Raw genomic sequence first — 14567 nt, 5'->3', positions numbered from 1 at the left:
TTCTTCGAAATGTGTTGCTCATGCCCATTCCACAACCCGTCCTCCTTCCCCACTGTCGGAGTTTCCAGCAAAAAGGAACGGAGGGTGGGGTGAGCCAGAGGCTCCCTATATACTGTGGCATATGCACACCACTCCAGGGGGCGCCAGAGCCAGTTCCCACGGATACTGCTGAGGGAAAAAATTGCCGGTACTGGTGCATGTGGCGAGCACACACACCTAAGTTGAATGGACATGAGCAACACATCTGAAAGAACATCAGTTACAGAAAAAGGTACCTGCCTTGTGTATATCTCTACCCATAGGAATCCTAACCCTAGCTCTACGCACTCTACCCAGAGAAACATTAACTTTGGCTCCCTAACCATCGAACCCTAACCATAGGGTCGGGAGCCCTACCCATTGAACCCCTAACCCTAAGGCGGGGAACCATACCCACAGGAACCTTAACCCAAGGGCTAGAAGCCCTACCCATACGGAACCTAACCCTAGCTCCAATACCTTAACTATGGGAATCCTAACCCTACTGCATAGATACGTACCCATAGGAATCCTAAACCTAGTGCAGGGAGGCCTACCCATGGGAACCCTAACCCTAGCTCCAAGTATTATACCCCTAGGATCCCTAACCAGAGCTCTAAGTACCATAATCAGAGGAACCCTAACCTTAGGGCAGGGAGCACAACCATATCAACCCTAACTTGAGCTCCAAGTACCCTACCCATAAGAACATTAACCCTAGCGCCAAGTACCCTAACCATAGAAACCTAACCCTGGGTGGAGGGTGGGGCGGGAGGGGAGGTGTGCTACCCATAGGACTCCCTAACCTTAGGGTGGGGAGCCCCACCTATATGAACTAAAGCTAACTCCAGTTACCTTAGCCAAAGGAACCCTAACCCTACGACAGGAAGCCCAACCCATAGGAACCTTAACACTAGGACAGGAAGTTCCACCCATGAAAACCTTAGGGCAGGGAGCACTACCCATATCAACCCCAACCTGAGCACCAAGTACCCTACCCATAGGAACCCTAATCTGTGGGCAGGGATTCCTACCTGTAGGAACCCTCAACCCCGGGTCCAAGTACCCTGCCCATAGGAACCCTAACCCTAGGGCAGAGAGTTATATCAATAGAAATGCTAACCCTAGCTCCAAGTCCCCTAACCCCTAAGAACGCTAACCCTAGCTCCAATACCCTAACTATAGAAGCCCTAACCCTGGTGCAGAGATTTGTATCCATAGGTATCATAATCCTATTGCAGGGAGGCCTACCTATAAGAAACTAAGCCTAGCTCCAAGCATCCTACCCCTACAATCCCTAACTATAGCTCCAAGTACCCTAACTATAGGAACTCTTACTCCAGGGTGGGGAGCCATATCCATAGGAACCCTAACTCCAAGAACCCTAATCATAGGAACCCTAACCTTAGCACAAGGTCCCTACCCATAGGAACCCTAACCTTTGCTCCAAGTACCCAGAGGACTCCCTAGCCTTAGGATGGGAGCCCTATGCATATGAACCCTAAAGCTAACTGCACCTAACTTAACCATAGGACCCCTATCCCTAGAATAGGAAGCCCTATTGATAGGAACCCTAACCCTAGCTCCAATACCATAATTATAGGAACCCTAGTCCTCGTGCAGAGATTCATACTCCTAGGAATCCTAAACCTAGTGTGGGGAAGCCTACCCATGAGAATCCTAACCCTAGCTCCAAGTACCCTATCCAATAGGAACCCTAACCCTAAGGTGAGGAGCTGTACCCGTAGGAACCATAACTCTAGGGTGGGGAGGCCTACCTATAGCAACCCTAATCCTAGAGTGAGGATTGGAACCCTTACCCTAGGAGGGTGAGCCCTACTCATAGGAACCCTATCCCTAGCTCCTATTACCCTAACCATTTTGTTAGCATGTGTTGCAGCTTCGGCTAGCCACCCAAGAACATACCATTGATTCTGGGGAGGTACATACTCAGGGCAGCAGCCCAAGCTGCCACCCTTTAGTGCGCTAGCTCGAGCAGATCTAATGCAGATATGTCTCTATGCAAGCTAGGAATCACATGACAAGCTACAGTCCAGACATAGCCTCAGAATAAGCAAGGAACAGTGCATATCAGATGGATGCAACAGGATCCTTCTGAGTTGCAGGCAGTACTGCCACAATTCTCCAGCATATTTATCCAACCCAGTCCTGGAAAGAGGATTTGGCCCCAAGTACACAGAAGTGCACAGGGAGAGGAAGTATGGTCTAGTGATTAGGGCAGAAGTCTAGGACTTGAGAGGGACCACAGACTTCTTATGTGATTTGGGCACATTACTTAGACTCCAACTCAGTTCCCCATCTGTAAAAAGGGGATAACAGCACTTCCTCACCTCACAGGGGTATTGTGAGGATAACTACACTAAAGAAAATACCATCCTGGCCACTATGGATGTAGAAGCCAACATTCCACACAAAGATGGACTACAGGCTATCAGGAACAGTATCCCGATAATGTCACACAAACTTGGTGGCTGACCTTTGTGACTTTGTCCTCACCCTCAACTATTTCACATTTGGGGACAATATATACCTTCAAGTCAGCAGCACTGCTATGGGTATCCACATGGTCCCACAGTATGCCAACATTTTTATGGCTGACTTAGAACAACGCTTTCTTAGCTCTCGTCCCCTAATGCCCCTACTCTACTTGCACTACATTGATGACATCTTCATCGTCTGGACCCATGGAAAAGAAGCTTCTGGCTTCTCAGCTTCTCAGCTAGGGACACTCAGAGCATGGGGTTGCATCCCTGACCATCCTGGCTAATAGCCATTGATAGACCTAGCCTCCATTAATTTATTGAACCCTGTTATAATTTTGCCCTTCACAACATTCACTGGCAACTCAACTACTTTGTTGATGGGGCCCAACAATTGTGTTAATAAACCTTGGCCAGCTGGTGCCTGAGCAAATGTTCATAACTAATCTCTTCAAATCTAATAATTGCTAAAGTAATTGAAAAGGATGATGAAATCCTTCCTCTTTCTGTGTTTGTTACTTGCTGGACTTCATGAGGTTGTCATCATTTCAATGGCCATGAAGATCATAAGGCCACAAATCCCAAGGAACGCAGTCCCCATATTGAAAGCAATGGTACAAATGAAAACATGGTCCATCTCAAACAAGCTCCTAGAATTGCTGACTTTGCATTTAGATGCTTGTGATAAATGAAAGGAGTGGGAAGTAGCTCACTTTTATGGACACCCAGACAGCCAGTTAGCTATAAATCCCTCTTGGTAGTTGTTCTCTACTTGCTTTACCTGTAAAGGGTTAAAAAGTCTCCCTGCACAGGTAAAAGGAAGGGAGTGCGCACTTAACCAAAAAGGCCAATGGGAGGGCTAGAACTTTTTAAAATTGGGGGAAAAAACACTTTCCCTTTGTCTGTCTGTGTTGTTCTCCTGAAGAGCAGAGACAGTGCTGGAACAATGCTGTAAAAAGCTTTGGGCCAGGTATGAAAAATCACCAGATCATACCTAGAAACTACTCATTTGGAACCCCAGATATGTAAGTAGATCAGGAAATGTCTAGGAAAATGCGATTAGGTTTAATCTCTTTTGTTTCTTTATGGCTTGTGGACTCCTCTGTGCTAACCTCAGGTGCTTTTGTTTTGCTTGTAACCTTTAAGCTGGACCTCAAGCGAGCTATCTTGATGCTTAATTGTTTTTTTTTAAATCTAGCAAAAAGCCTAAGTTCCAAATGTATTTTCTTTCTTTTTGTTTTTAATAAAATTTACCTTTTTTTAAGAACAGGATAGGGTTTGTGTGTCCTAAGAGGTTTGTGCATATGTTGCTTAATTAGCTGGTGGCAACAGCTGATTTCCTTTGTTTTCTTTCTCAGCTCTTCTCCAGGGGTGGGTGGGTGAAAGGGCTTGAGGATACCCCACAGGAAGGAATTCCCAAGTGCCCCTTCCTGGGTGCTCAAAGGGGTTTTTGCACTTGAGTGATGACAGCATCTACCCATCCAAGGTCAGAAAAAAGCTGTAACCTTGGGAGTTTAATAAAAGCCTCGAGTGGCCAGTATTAATTTTTAGAATCCTTGCGGCCCCCACCTTCTACACTTCAAGTGCCAGAGTGGGGAATCAGCCTTGACAATGCTACAAACAGGTTACTTCAGACCTAGGTGTAACTGGCAAAAATATTTTCTTTTCTCCAGTGAGCTCTCCACTGCCTTTGTGATGCTGACACTCGGAACTAAATCTGCTACATTGAGTCAGCGTCATGGAGGACTCACTTTTAACCTAACAGAGATTGAGGATCAGGAGATACATGAAGTCTTTCCTCATGTCATCCACAAGCTAAACCGTCCTGACAGCAAGATCCAGCAAAGTATGGAAAATGCCTTTTTTTGTAGATGAGAACTTGAAATTTCTACAGAAGTTTTTAGAAGACCTCAAAAGCTTGTATGAAGCAATTTTCTCCACTGATTTCAGGAATTCCAGAGAAGCCGGGAAACAGACCAATCATTACATAAAGAAATCTCAGGGGAAAACTTTCAAATTGGTGAAGGATCTTGATCCATTCACTGTAATGGTTCCAGTTAACTATAAACACTTTGAAGGTAAGATTTATAAGATGGATCTTGACTACAATGCAAGGTTTGGTGACTGATATATATAAAGGAAATGGTAATTTATTTTTAACAGGACACTGTTGAGATTGTTAAACCTATGTCTTCTCATAAATGATACAATAATGTTTTCTTTCACTTTGTTTCTTCATACATCGAGAATCAGGTGAAGAAGCAGAGATACAAGTTGCTGGGATTATATGTGAGATCAGGCCATAAGCCAATAAGTAATAAAATAGCGAGAGATGTCAAGAGTAACAAGAAGGGTTTCTTCAGGTATGTTGGCAACAAGAAGAAAGCCAAGGAAAGTGTGGGACCCTTACTGAATGAGGGAGGCAACCTAGTGACAGAGGATGTGGAAAAAGCTAATGTACTCAATGCTTTTTTTGCCTCTGTTTTCACTAACAAGGACAGCTCCCAGACTGCTACGCTGGGCATCACAAAATGGGGAAGAGATGGCCAGCCCTCTGTGGAGATAGAGGTGGTTAGGGACTATTTAGAAAAGCTGGACGTGCACAAGTCCATGGGGCCGGACGAGTTGCATCCGAGAGTGCTGAAGGAATTGGCGGCTGTGATTGCAGAGCCATTGGCCATTATCTTTGAAAACTCGTGGCGAACCAGGGAAGTCCCGGATGACTGGAAAAAGGCTAATGTAGTGCCAATCTTTAAAAAAGGGAAGAAGGAGGATCCTGGGAACTACAGGCCAGTCAGCCTCACCTCAGTCCCTGGAAAAATCATGGAGCAGGTCCTCAAAGAATCAATCTTGAAGTACTTGCATGAAAGGAAAGTGATCAGGAACAGCCAGCATGGATTCACCAAGGGAAGGTCATGCCTGACTAATCTAATCGCCTTTTATCATGAGATTACTGGTTCTGTGGATGAAGGGAAAGCAATGGATGTATTGTTTCTTGACTTTAGCAAAGCTTTTGACACGGTCTCCCACAGTATTCTTGTCAGCAAGTTAAGGAAGTATGGGCTGGATGAATGCACTATAGGGTGGGTAGAAAGCTGGCTAGATTGTCGGGCTCAACGGGTAGTGATCAATGGCTCCATGTCTAGTTGGCAGCCGGTGTCAAGTGGAGTGCCCCAGGGGTCGGTCCTGGGGCCGGTTTTGTTCAATATCTTCATAAATGATCTGGAGGATGGTGTGGATTGCACTCTCAGCAAATTTGCGGACGATACTAAACTGGGAGGAGTGGTAGATACGCTGGAGGGGAGGGATAGGATACAGAAGGACCTAGACAAATTGGAGGATTGGGCCAAAAGAAATCTGATGAGGTTCAATAAGGATAAGTGCAGGGTCCTGCACTTAGGACGGAAGAATCCAATGCACCGCTACAGACTAGGGACCGAATGGCTAGGCAGCAGTTCTGCGGAAAAGGACCTAGGGGTGACAGTGGACGAGAAGCTGGATATGAGTCAGCAGTGTGCCCTTGTTGCCAAGAAGGCCAATGGCATTTTGGGATGTATACGTAGGGGCATAGCGAGCAGATCGAGGGACGTGATCGTCCCCCTCTATTCGACATTGGTGAGGCCTCATCTGGAGTACTGTGTCCAGTTTTGGGCCCCACACTACAAGAAGGATGTGGATAAATTGGAGAGAGTCCAGCGAAGGGCAACAAAAATGATTAGGGGTCTAGAACACATGACTTATGAGGAGAGGCTGAGGGAGCTGGGATTGTTTAGCCTGCAGAAGAGAAGAATGAGGGGGGATTTGATAGCTGCTTTCAACTACCTGAAAGGGGGTTCCAAAGAGGATGGCTCTAGACTGTTCTCAATGGTAGCAGATGACAGAACGAGGAGTAATGGCTTCAAGTTGCAGTGGGGGAGGTTTAGATTGGATATTAGGAAAAACTTTTTCACTAAGAGGGTGGTGAAACACTGGAATGCGTTGCCTAGGGAGGTGGTGGAATCTCCTTCCTTGGAAGTTTTTAAGGTCAGGCTTGACAAAGCCCTGGCTGGGATGATTTAACTGGGAATTGGTCCTGCTTCGAGCAGGGGGTTGGACTAGATGACCTTCAGGGGTCCCTTCCAACCCTGATATTCTATGATTCTATGATTCTATGATTCTATGGATGCATGTGTGCTCTGGTGTTCATTTGTCCATCTGGTTATTATCTAGGCCAAATCAAACTTGATGGGAAGTCTTCTGCATTGTCCGAATGGTACTGAGCACTGGCACTTAAGAAGGGAAGAGGAGTGTGGTGGCTAAAGCATGAGACATTCTCTGGGACGTTGGGCAGGTCACATAATCCTCTGCACCTCAATTTCCTTATCTGTAAAGAGGCAATTAAAATACTTCCCTATCTCATTAAGCCATTGTGAAGGTTAAAGGTGACCCTAAAAATAAAAAGATACTGGACTTCTGCCCGTGTTTGTTTCCTTTTCATAGATAAAAATGTCCCGAAAGGGTTGCCTAATACAAAATATTCACACCTTGTCTCCCCTGGAAGGCTCTATGGATGATTGGAGAGCTAGTAGGTTTATAATTTCAGAGATACCAAGTTTCAGAGTAGCAGCCGTGTTAGTCTGTATCCGCAAAAAGAAAAGGAGTACTTGTGGCACCTTAGAGGCTAACAAATTTATTTTTAAATTTGCATTCGATGAAGTGAGCTGTAGCTCACGAAAGCTTATGCTCAAATAAATTGGTTAGTCTCTAAGGTGCCACAAGTACTCCTTTTCTTTTTTTAGAGATACCAAGGAAGTTTAACCTTAATAAATGCAGAGGAAAAGCGATACTAGGGCATCCTCCAACAAAAACCAGGGGAGGAAGACTTGACATCTCTGGTATTTCTAAGGTAAAAACTAAGGAGAAAGACAAGAAAAAGTACCTCTCAGGCCTTCTTTATGTAAGCAATGATGGTATCATCCTAATGTATTTTCTGTCATTTGTAGAACACCTTTAATTCATTAATGGTGCTAAAGCCTTTTGTTATCCTTGGAGAGAAGAGACTGTAGAAATGCAAAGTATTATTATAATTAATCTATTGAGTTTTTGTGGAGAGCTGCTACCTCTAAAATTACATACAAGAAATCACTTAGCCATTAAATTCTAAGCAAATTCCTCTCTCTTTTTCTCATGCAGAATCATAAGTAAATTTATTCCGATTTTAATTAAGCTGGCTATGCATGTAAACCTTATTTTACATACTTTGATTTATAAGATTATTCCCAGGTTCTAAGTGCTTTTTAAATTTCCTTAGAAACACAAAGATACCAGGATATTTTTTGAAATGGAAATTTGCTTTGTTTGATCTTATCATCCTTATCAGAGCTATGTGAATAATGGATTTTTTGGTTTGCTGGCAATTCTGAAAAATTGGGGAAAAAATTGTTTTGGATCAAACCAAAAATTAAATTTTTCAAAGTTGCTGGTAAATTGAAAAGTGTGTGTTTATGTGAGTGTGTAATTTTGGGTTCAATAAAATGTTTTATTTCAACAAAATCAAAATGCTTCAATTTTAAAGGAAATTTTGAAACAAAATAACATCATGGACTAAAAAATTGGTACATTTCATTTAGAAAATATCAAAATGTGTAAAAAATCATTTTTAAATTTTTTTGTTTGTCTTGTTTTGTTAATTGAAACATTTTGGCAAAACTGACATCAATTTGTGAATTGTTTCGATGTTACTAAATCTGCAATTTTTCCTGAAAAAACTTTTGGTTGAAAGATTTGGCTGAAAATCTTTTGCCCAACACTAGAGTGGATATCCCTTTTTAAATTTATAATTTGAGTAATCTCTCTGGAATCTCTGGGGAGCCTGAGCTGAACTTTTCAAAGGTGAATGTGTAATTTCTGATTCAACAAACAGTATAACTAATTTAGCAAAAAATCACACTCTTAAACGAAATACTTATGCCAGAACAAAAGCTGTATGTGTAGACCAGGCCTAAGAGGAGAATCAGGTACACTGTGCTTAACTCTTGCAGCATTTTAACAAATCTTTGACATACCAGTATGTACAAAAGTGTAGAAAGTAAACTGCACACCAGCAAAAGTCAATAAGACTCATGGCTGATCATCAAAACCAAATTCAGCACCACTTAAAAAAAGTTACCGCACATAAGCTTGTATATGGATTTAGTACCTTTTATATCCACTTAAGTAAGCATCTTAAACTCTGCTGTAAACAGAGCAATGCTCATACATACCTATTTTCCCCTCTATAAAAGGGAAAAACATATTTACAATCCTTAGGAGACAGGCACCAGAACTGAGAGCAGGGCAACTGTCTTTCTCGTGCTGTCAATATTTCTCCTGCTGGAACCCAGGCAGCATGTGGAAAAAGGAGGATGGAGCAGACATAGAAGGGTGAGGAAAGGAGCGGGGGAGCCTTTCATGCTTTGTCAAGGTATTGGATAATTATAATTTTGAAGACCTGTTAATTAAAATTACAATGTGCTACAAAACATAGATAGTTCCCCACACAGAGTTCATTAGATTTTTAGTACCAATCATCTCTTTGTACAATTTCCTAAAATGCATTAAAAATAGAATGTGAACTAACTGGTCGTGTGGACAACAATCTCTCTTTAAGGGACAAAACCAAATGGCTTCCCATTAAATTTAGTTCCCATTTCAGCCAGACGTCCTCTGTCAGAGAATTCAGTTCTGTTCATCCCCTGATGGCTGCCTCTGTCAGATTTGCTATACAGAATTGACTGTTTTCTATATTTGCCTCAAATTCACCCATAAACTAAACTGCATATAACATGAATTCAAAATTTCAGGAAAAATTAATCCAGTACTTACAGTAATTCAAAAGGATCCTGCCATGCCAGGTGATCTGCTCTTCTCTTTGCTGTATTATTTACTACTAAACAGTATTAAGCACAGTAAATACAATTCTTATCAAATAAAAAATATCATAAAGAATATAGAGTAAACAATAAGGCAGTTCGTTTTTTTGAACACCTAAAGCCAGATGCCCACTGTCCATTACAGAATGGAACCAATGCTAAGGGCATCATATAGACGGGAGCAGTGACTATGCTGTTTGCTGTTCCCCAGCTTTTCGGTTTGCATATGCGTAATTAGAGCTTCACTGAAATGAGAAACCCATGCACACAAGCAGCTGCCTGAATACTATGGTTCCCTGACATAGGCACTAAACTTAATTTCCGAAAAGCTACACAGGTGAGGATTGCTCAGATGAGCATTATCGTCCAGAAGACAGGATTGGTAGGTTCCGCATTGGGAGAAAGGGAGCCAATAGCATAGAATCATAGAATCATAGAATCATAGAATATCAGGGTTGGAAGGGACCCCTGAAGGTCATCTAGTCCAACCCCCTGCTCGAAGCAGGACCAATTCCCAGTTAAATCATCCCAGCCAGGGCTTTGTCAAGCCTGACCTTAAAAACTTCCAAGGAAGGAGATTCCACCACCTCCCTAGGCAACGCATTCCAGTGTTTCACCACCCTCTTAGTGAAAAAGTTTTTCCTAATATCCAATCTAAACCTCCCCCACTGCAACTTGAAGCCATTACTCCTCGTTCTGTCATCTGCTACCATTGAGAACAGTCTAGAGCCATCCTCTTTGGAACCCCCTTTCAGGTAGTTGAAAGCAGCTATCAAATCCCCCCTCATTCTTCTCTTCTGCAGGCTAAACAATCCCAGCTCCCTCAGCCTCTCCTCATAAGTCATGTGTTCTAGACCCCTAATCATTTTTGTTGCCCTTCGCTGGACTCTCTCCAATTTATCCACATCCTTCTTGTAGTGTGGGGCCCAAAACTGGACACAGTACTCCAGATGAGGCCTCACCAATGTGAGGCAACCTGATCTCGCCTGCCCTTGCTGATGAGAGGAAACTGTTCCCCGGAATCAATAAAGAGAGGCTTCTTCACACATCTGATTGGAGAGCCACATTACTGGGGTTCGATGTCCACCTGGCACTGCAATCCTCGTCCCCATTGTCTCATCTCTAGTTATCAATATCCACCCAATGAGGAGTCAATGGAGATGCACCACACTGAACCCTGTTCCACAAGAACTATTTGCCCCCTCCCATATGTTTTCACATAGAAGAATGTGACTGGGACCCTAAATTCCTGTTTCTGCATGTCCTGTATGTGATCTTGTCCATATTAGACATGACAGTCAAGCTCTTATTGTGATTTAAACTGGAATTTTAACTATTTCCTTTACACCAAAACTCTAACACTGGGCCTTCTGATTATATAAAATGCTACAACCTGCAGCACCACTCCAAGTAGTCTGCAACGAGCACAGATAAATATGTAAGCTCCAGTCCTGCAAGGAGTTACACATCTACTGAACTTTAAGCATGTGAGTAGTCTCACTGAGTAGTCATGTGCTTAAAGACAAACATGTTTTTCAATCTTTGCTAGATCAGGCCATAAGCCAATAAGTAATAAAAATAAAAAATTCAAAAGAATGACATTTCAAAGAAATGGAAATGTTTCATGGAGACATGTCAATTTGTTAGAATTTGTATATGTTTCAATGAAAAGTTTTGAATTTTTTCTAATATTATTTACTCCCATCTCACATTTTTTTGGTAAACTTTTTGCCAACTTTTTTTCCAGCATGTGAGGGGATAGAGGGAGCAGAAAAGTGAAAGAAAGTGAGATTTTTCTCCAGGAAATTGAAATTAAGTTTTGTGTATTCTTTTGAAAAAATTCTTTTAGAAAATTATCAAAAACCCCCAAAAATGCATACAAAAGTGAATGAAACAAGAAAAGTATTAGAGTATAATTAACTCCTATAGTTAGTTCATTATAGTCTAAGTACCCAGGCAGAGATGCACCAATCCTGCCAGGAAGAGTAATCATTTCAGTAATCTGAACAGAATAAATCATTGGGAATTGTTATTTTGGGTTATGGCTAACTGTAGAACTCTACTGGCAAGAGAAAGAGGTCTACAGATGCCTATCCCTGCCACCTTACTAAGGGATATGATGGATTAGTGTCCAGAGCCTCAGCTGATATAAACTGACCTGGCCCTATTGGTTTCAGTGGAGTGAGGCCAATTTACACCAGCTGATGACGTAAGTCTACTATTTAATGGAGGCTCAACTAAGGTTTTTATTCATACTATGGTTTAATGTAGTGTAAGAATTAGAGAGAAAAATATGTGTGTTGATTCTATCCCATCACATTTTCACCACTCAAACATATGCATACCATTTTTATTTGTCTATACCCACATGGAAAACTCTTGGATTGACTCACAAACAAGTCTCACACTCAGACTGATTCAAAGCTGACACTCACTGACTTACTACAATAAAGATAAAAGTGATGCAAGACAGAATTTTTTTGAATGCAGAAGTTCTGGTGTTTTATTTTTTAGATTGTAGGCTACTATGAATCATGCACTTACATGTGTCACAGGTCACATGACTATATTTTCATTCATAGTCATGGATATTTTCATCACCTTTATGCTCAGTCATACAAAAAAATGAGACTCATGCCATGTATTATCCTCCAATGTGAACCTAAAATATCGCTTTTATTTCATCATTATTACCTCTTCTTTTATGTTGTGGCCAATGTTTGCAAATTGTCATCACTTAGCAATTTTATATTGTTGGCCATGAATGATTAAATAACACTGTCAGAGTTGCCATACAAATAAAACCTGATTAATTTAGAAGTAAAATGATTTGATTTCAGATTGTTTAAAACTCCTTCGTACTCAAATGCCAGAATAAAGAGTTGGGTGAAAATTGTTGATTTGAATGGAGTTTGACCTAATGGTGTACCTAAGGCCTTGCCTGCACACAAAAATTGTACCTGTTTAACTACAGCAATATTCCTGCAGTTGATTATGGAAAAAAAACTAGACTGGTATAAGCACCTTTCGTACAGGTATAACTGCATCCATGCGAGGAGGGGTTAGACTGCTGTATCTATATTGCTGTAGTTAAACAGGTACAATTTTTGGGTGCAGGCAAGGCCTTAGTTACATCATTGGGTCAAACTCCATTCAAATCAACAATTTTCACCCAACTCTTTATTCTGGCATTTGAGTTAAATAGCTGTTAACAAAAGGAAACAGGTACAAAGGAGTTTTAAACACAACTCTGACACAAACTGAGGGTGAGGCTTTTCAACTCTTCAACTGCCTTTGCGGAAATCCTGGGATTGGTTCTACCCCAGCCTGGATCCTGCCATTGACTGCAGTATTCTCAAGGCTGCTCTAAACTCTGATGGCTGCAAATGGCCTCGATGGACTGTTCTGGTAACCTGGATGCAGAGATGCCCCAGCCATGCTCTGTACATTGTGCGGCTAACGCAGGAGTTACTACAGCACCTCTGTGCCACTCCCTGTATACAAGGAACAGAAATTAGGCCACTGAAGTAATGAGGGGGCATTTCTTCAAAGACAACAAAATCCATAAAGGAACACCCAGGCATTATGCAAAGACTCATCTCTTCCCAACATGTTCAGTCTTCCCCAAACACACTATTCACACAAACAAATGTAAACAGCCCTCAGTTGTTGCAAAAGCACTGTCAAATCTCACTAATCATGGAGCATGTCCTCAAGGAATCAATTCTGAAGCACTTAGAGGAGAGGAAAGTGATCAGGAACAGTCAGTATGGATTCACCAAGGGCAAGTCATGCCTGACTAATCTAATTGCCTTCTATGAGGAGATAACTGGCTCTGTGGATGAGGGGAAAGCAGTGGACGTGTTATTCCTTGACTTTAGGAAAGCTTTTGACACGGTCTCCCACAGTATTCTTGCCAGCAAGTTAACGAAATATGGGCTGGATGAATGGACTATAAGGTGGATAGAAAGCTGGCTAGATTGTCAGGCTCAACAGGTAGTGATCAATGGCTCCATGTCTAGCTGGCAGCCGGTATCAAGCGGAGTGCCCCAAGGGTCGGTCCTGGGGCCAGTTTTGTTCAATATCTTCATTAATGATCTGGAGGATGGCATGGATTGCACCCTGAGCAAGTTTGCAGATGACACTAAACTGGGAGGAGAGGTAGATACGCTGGAGGGTAGGGATAGGATACAGAGGGACCTAGACAAATTAGAGGATTGGGCCAAAAGAAATCTGATGAGGTTCAACAAGGACAAGTGCAGAGTCCTGCACTTAGGACGGAAGAATCCAATGCACCGCTCCAGACTAGGGACTGAATGGCTAGGCAGCAGTCTTGCAGAAAAGGACCGAGGGGTTACAGTGGACGAGAAGATGGATATGAGTCAACAGTGTGCCCTTGTTGCCAAGAAAGCCAATGGCATTTTGGGCTGTATAAGTAGGGACATTGCCAGCAGATCGAGGAATGTGATCGTTCCCCTCCATTCAACATTGGTGAGGCCTCACCTGGAGTACTGTGTCCAGTTTTGGGCCGCACACTACAAGAAGGATGTGGAAAAATTGGAAAGCGTCCAGCGGAGGGCAATAAAAATGATTAGGGGACTGGAACACATGACTTATGAGGAAAGGCTGAGGGAACTGGGATTGTTTAGTCTGCGGAAGAGAAGAATGAGGGGGGATTTGATAGCTGCTTTCAACTACCTGAAAGGGGGTTCCAAAGAGGATGGATCTAGACTGTTCTCAGTGGTAGCAGCTGACAGAACAAGGAGTAATGGTCTCAAGTTGCAGTATGGGAGGTTTAGGTTGGATATTAGGAAAAACTTTTTCACTAGGAGGGTGGTGAAGCACTGGAATGGGTTACCTAGGGAGGTGGTGGAATCTCCTTCCTTTGAGATTTTTAAGTTCAGGCTTGACAAAGCCCTGGCTGGGATGATTTAGTTGGGGATTGGTCTGCTTTGAGCAGGGGATTGGACTAGATGACTTCCTGAGGTCCCTTCCAACCCTGATATTCTGTGATTCTATGATTCTAACTGACACAAGTTCCTCAGTGTTATCTGAATGAGCTGTTTTAACAGCTTTTTTTTAAATTTTTTTTTTTGAACAGCGAAATAATCAGTATGGGACAAAATGTTCTATTTCCGGTACCTATGATAAAAAAGAG

Source organism: Eretmochelys imbricata, chromosome 6, assembly GCF_965152235.1.
Source record: "Eretmochelys imbricata isolate rEreImb1 chromosome 6, rEreImb1.hap1, whole genome shotgun sequence".
NCBI classification, from domain to species: Eukaryota; Metazoa; Chordata; order Testudines; family Cheloniidae; genus Eretmochelys; species Eretmochelys imbricata.
The sequence above is the reverse complement of the archived record's forward strand: the minus strand, read 5'-3'. Positions refer to the sequence as shown.